Source organism: Zeus faber (genome assembly GCF_960531495.2).
Source record: "Zeus faber genome assembly, chromosome: 20".
Taxonomy (NCBI): domain Eukaryota; kingdom Metazoa; phylum Chordata; class Actinopteri; order Zeiformes; family Zeidae; genus Zeus; species Zeus faber.
Window position 1 is genome coordinate 25,009,304 of NC_137207.1, and position 6,427 is coordinate 25,015,730.

Genomic DNA, 6,427 nt, shown 5'->3' on the forward strand with positions numbered 1-6,427 from the left:
TTTTGTGAATATTTTTCGGCGTTGTATATTTTGAGGTTTCGACAGAGTATAGTATGTCGTTTTTGGGATATTTTTGGGCGTTGTATAATTTGACATTTTCGACAGAGTATATAGTACGTCGTTTTTGGGATATTTTTGGGTGTTGAAAAATTTGACATTTTCGACATAGTATAGTATGTCGTTTTTGGGATTTTTTTCGGCGTTGTATAATTTGACGTTTTCGACATAGTATAGTATGTTGTTTTGGGGATTTTTTCGGCGTTGTAAAATTTGACATTTTCAACATAGTATAGTATGTCGTTTTTGTGATATTTTTCGGCGTTGTAAAATTTGACATTTTCGACATAGTATAGTATGTAGTTTTTGTGAAATTTTAAGGCGTTGTATAATTTGACGTTTTCGACATAGTATAGTATGTCGTTTTGGGGATTTTTTCGGCATTGTAAAATTTGACATTTTCGACATAGTATAGTATGTCGTTTTTGTGAAATTTTTAGGCGTTGTGTATTTTGACGTTTTTCGGCATAGTATAGTCTGTCATTTTTGGGATTTTTTTAGGCGTTGTAAAATTAGACATTTTCGCATAGTATAGTATGTCATTTTTGGGATTTTTTTCGGCGTTGTATAATTTGACGTTTTCGACATAGTATAGTATGTCGTTTTTGGGATTTTTTTCGGCGTTGTATAATTTGACGTTTTCCACATAGTATGTCGTTTTTGGGATTTTTTTCGGCGTTGTATAATTTGACGTTTTCGACATAGTATAGTATGTTGTTTTGGGGATATTTTTCGGCGTAGTAAAATTTGACATTTTCGACATAGTATAGTATGTCGTTTTTGTGATATTTTTAGGCGTTGTAAAATTTGACATTTTCGACATAGTATAGTATGTCGTTTTTGTGATATTTTTAGGCGTTGTGTATTTTGACGTTTTTCGACATAGTATAGTATGTGGTTTTTGGGATTTTTTTAGGCGTTGTAAAATTTGACATTTTCGACATAGTATAGTATGTCGTTTTTGTGATATTTTTAGGCGTTGTGTATTTTGACGTTTTTCGACATAGTATAGTATGTCATTTTTGGGATTTTTTTCGGCATTGTATAATTTGACGTTTTCCACATAGTATAGTATGTTGTTTTGGGGATTTTTTTCGGTGTTGTAAAATTTGACATTTTCGACATAGTATAGTATGTCGTTTTTGTGAAATTTTTAGGCGTTGTATATTTAGACGTTTTTCGACATAGTATAGTATGTCGTTTTTGGGATATTTTCCGGCGTTGTAAAATTTTACATTTTCGACATGTAGTATGTCGTTTTTGTGATATTTTTAGGCGTTGTAAAATTTGTTTTCGACATAGTATAGTCTGTCGTTTTTGGGATATTTTTAGGCGTTGTATATTTTAATGTTTTTCGACATGGACTATGTTGTGTCTGGCATATTTTTCAGCATTGTATATTTGGACATTTTGCGACATAGTATAGTATGTTGTTTTTGTGAATATTTTTCGGCGTTGTATATTTTGAGGTTTCGACAGAGTATAGTATGTCGTTTTTGGGATATTTTTGGGCGTTGTAAAATTTGACATTTTCGACAGAGTATATAGTACGTCGTTTTTGGGATATTTTTGGGTGTTGAAAAATTTGACATTTTCGACATAGTATAGTATGTCGTTTTTGTGATATTTTCCGGCGTTGTATAATTCCATGTTTTCGACATAGTATAGTATGTCGTTTTTGGGATTTTTTCCGGCGTTGTATATTTTAACGTTTTTCGACATGTAGTATGTCGTTTTTGGGATATTTTCCGGCGTTGTAAAATTTTACATTTTCGACATAGTATAGTATGTCATTTTTGGGATTTTTTTCGGCGTTGTATAATTTGACGTTTTCGACATAGTATAGTATGTCGTTTTTGGGATATTTTTGGGTGTTGAAAAATTTGACATTTTCGACATAGTATAGTATGTCGTTTTTGGGATTTTTTTCGGCGTTGTATAATTTGACGTTTTCGACATAGTATAGTATGTTGTTTTGGGGATTTTTTCGGCGTTGTAAAATTTGACATTTTCGACATAGTATAGTATGTAGTTTTTGTGAAATTTTAAGGCGTTGTATAATTTGACGTTTTCGACATAGTATAGTATGTCGTTTTGGGGATTTTTTCGGCATTGTAAAATTTGACATTTTCGACATAGTATAGTATGTCGTTTTGGGGATTTTTTCGGCATTGTAAAATTTGACATTTTCGACATAGTATAGTATGTCGTTTTTGTGAAATTTTTAGGCGTTGTGTATTTTGACGTTTTTCGGCATAGTATAGTCTGTCATTTTTGGGATTTTTTTAGGCGTTGTAAAATTAGACATTTTCGCATAGTATAGTATGTCATTTTTGGGATTTTTTTCGGCGTTGTATAATTTGACGTTTTCGACATAGTATAGTATGTCGTTTTGGGGATTTTTTCGGCATTGTAAAATTTGACATTTTCGACATAGTATAGTATGTCGTTTTTGTGAAATTTTTAGGCGTTGTGTATTTTGACGTTTTTCAGCATAGTATAGTCTGTCATTTTTGGGATTTTTTTAGGCGTTGTAAAATTAGACATTTTCGCATAGTATAGTATGTCATTTTTGGGATTTTTTTCGGCGTTGTATAATTTGACGTTTTCGACATAATATAGTATGTCGTTTTTTGGATTTTTTTCGGCGTTGTATAATTTGACGTTTTCGACATAGTATAGTATGTTGTTTTGGGGATATTTTTCGGCGTAGTAAAATTTGACATTTTCGACATAGTATAGTATGTCGTTTTTGTGATATTTTTAGGCGTTGTAAAATTTGACATTTTCGACATAGTATAGTATGTCGTTTTTGTGATATTTTTAGGCGTTGTGTATTTTGACGTTTTTCGACATAGTATAGTATGTCGTTTTTGGGATTTTTTTAGGCGTTGTAAAATTTAACATTTTCGCATAGTATGTCATTTTTGGGATTTTTTTCGGCATTGTATAATTTGACGTTTTCCACATAGTATAGTATGTTGTTTTGGGGATTTTTTTCGGTGTTGTAAAATTTGACATTTTCGACATAGTATAATATGTCATTTTTGGGATTTTTTTCGGCGTTGTAAAATTTTACATTTTCGACATAGTATAGTATGTCGTTTTTGTGAAATTTTTAGGCGTTGTATATTTTGACGTTTTTCGACATAGTATAGTATGTCGTTTTTGGGATATTTTCCGGCGTTGTAAAATTTTACATTTTCGACATAGTATAGTATGTCATTTTTGGGATTTTTTCCGGCGTTGTATATTTTAACGTTTTTCGACATGTAGTATGTCGTTTTTGTGATATTTTAAGGCGTTGTAAAATTTGTTTTCGACATAGTATAGTCTGTCGTTTTTGGGATATTTTTAGGCGTTGTATATTTTAATGTTTTTCGACATGGACTATGTTGTGTCTGGCATATTTTTCAGCATTGTATATTTGGACATTTTGCGACATAGTATAGTATGTTGTTTTTGTGAATATTTTTCGGCGTTGTATATTTTGAGGTTTCGACAGAGTATAGTATGTCGTTTTTGGGATATTTTTGGGCGTTGTAAAATTTGACATTTTCGACAGAGTATATAGTACGTCGTTTTTGGGATATTTTTGGGTGTTGAAAAATTTGACATTTTCGACATAGTATAGTATGTCATTTTTGGGATTTTTTTCGGCGTTGTATAATTTGACGTTTTCGACATAGTATAGTATGTCATTTTTGGGATTTTTTTCGGCGTTGTATAATTTGACGTTTTCGACATAGTATTGTATGTCATTTTTGGGATTTTTTTCGGCGTTGTAAAATTTGACATTTTCAACATAGTATAGTCTGTCATTTTTGGGATTTTTTTTCGGCGTTGTATAATTTGACGTTTTCCACATAGTATGTCGTTTTTGGGATTTTTTTCGGCGTTGTATAATTTGACGTTTTCGACATAGTATAGTATGTCGTTTTTGTTAAATTTTTAGGCGTTGTATATTTTGACGTTTTTCGACATAGTATAGTATGTCGTTTTTGGGATTTTTTTCGGCGTTGTATAATTTGACGTTTTCGACATAGTATAGTATGTTGTTTTGGGGATTTTTTTCGGCGTTGTATAATTTGACGTTTTCGACATAGTATAGTATGTCGTTTTTGTGATATTTTCCGGCATCGTATAATTTCATGTTTTCGACATAATATAGTATGTCGTTTTTGTGATATTTTTAGGCGTTGTAAAATTTGACATTTTTGCATAGTATGTCGTTTTGGGGATTTTTATCGGCGTTGTATAATTTGACGTTTTCGACATAGTATAGTATGTCGTTTTTGTGATATTTTTAGGCGTTGTGTATTTTGACGTTTTCGACATAGTATAGTCTGTCATTTTTGGGATTTTTTTCGGCGTTGTAAAATTTGACATTTTCGACATAGTATAGTATGTCGTTTTTGTTAAATTTTTAGGTGCTGTATATTTTGACGTTTTCGACATAGTATAGTCTGTCATTTTTGGGATATTTTCCGGCGTTGTATAATTCCATGTTTTCGACATAGTATAGTATGTCGTTTTTGGGATTTTTTCTGGCGTTGTATATTTTAACGTTTTTCGACATGTAGTATGTCGTTTTTGGGATATTTTCCGGCGTTGTAAAATTTTACATTTTCGACATAGTATAGTATGTCATTTTTGGGATTTTTTTCGGCGTTGTATAATTTGACGTTTTCGACATAGTATAGTATGTCATTTTTGGGATTTTTTTCGGCGTTGTATAATTTGACGTTTTCGACATAGTATAGTATGTCATTTTTGGGATTTTTTTCGGCGTTGTAAAATTTGACATTTTCAACATAGTATAGTCTGTCATTTTTGGGATTTTTTTTCGGCGTTGTATAATTTGACGTTTTCCACATAGTATGTCGTTTTTGGGATTTTTTTCGGCGTTGTATAATTTGACGTTTTCGACATAGTATAGTATGTCGTTTTTGTTAAATTTTTAGGCGTTGTATATTTTGACGTTTTTCGACATAGTATAGTATGTCGTTTTTGGGATTTTTTTCGGCGTTGTATAATTTGACGTTTTCGACATAGTATAGTATGTCGTTTTTGTGATATTTTTAGGCGTTGTGTATTTTGACGTTTTTCGACATAGTATAGTATGTCGTTTTTGGGATTTTTTTAGGCGTTGTAAAATTTAACATTTTCGCATAGTATGTCATTTTTGGGATTTTTTTCGGCATTGTATAATTTGACGTTTTCCACATAGTATAGTATGTTGTTTTGGGGATTTTTTTCGGTGTTGTAAAATTTGACATTTTCGACATAGTATAATATGTCATTTTTGGGATTTTTTCGGCGTTGTAAAATTTTACATTTTCGACATAGTATAGTATGTCGTTTTTGTGAAATTTTTAGGCGTTGTATATTTTGACGTTTTTCGACATAGTATAGTATGTCGTTTTTGGGATATTTTCCGGCGTTGTAAAATTTTACATTTTCGACATAGTATAGTATGTCATTTTTGGGATTTTTTCCGGCGTTGTATATTTTAACGTTTTTCGACATGTAGTATGTCGTTTTTGTGATATTTTAAGGCGTTGTAAAATTTGTTTTCGACATAGTATAGTCTGTCGTTTTTGGGATATATGTTTAGGCGTTGTATATTTTAATGTTTTTCGACATGGACTATGTTGTGTCTGGCATATTTTTCAGCATTGTATATTTGGACATTTTGCGACATAGTATAGTATGTTGTTTTTGTGAATATTTTTCGGCGTTGTATATTTTGAGGTTTCGACAGAGTATAGTATGTCGTTTTTGGGATATTTTTGGGCGTTGTAAAATTTGACATTTTCGACAGAGTATATAGTACGTCGTTTTTGGGATATTTTTGGGTGTTGAAAAATTTGACATTTTCGACATAGTATAGTATGTCGTTTTTGTGATATTTTCCGGCGTTGTATAATTCCATGTTTTCGACATAGTATAGTATGTCGTTTTTGGGATTTTTTCTGGCGTTGTATATTTTAACGTTTTTCGACATGTAGTATGTCGTTTTTGGGATATTTTCCGGCGTTGTAAAATTTTACATTTTCGACATAGTATAGTATGTCATTTTTGGGATTTTTTTCGGCGTTGTATAATTTGACGTTTTCGACATAGTATAGTATGTCATTTTTGGGATTTTTTTCGGCGTTGTATAATTTGACGTTTTCGACATAGTATTGTATGTCATTTTTGGGATTTTTTTCGGCGTTGTAAAATTTGACATTTTCAACATAGTATAGTCTGTCATTTTTGGGATTTTTTTTCGGCGTTGTATAATTTGACGTTTTCCACATAGTATAGTATGTCGTTTTTGGGATTTTTTTCGGCGTTGTATAATTTGACGTTTTCGACATAGTAT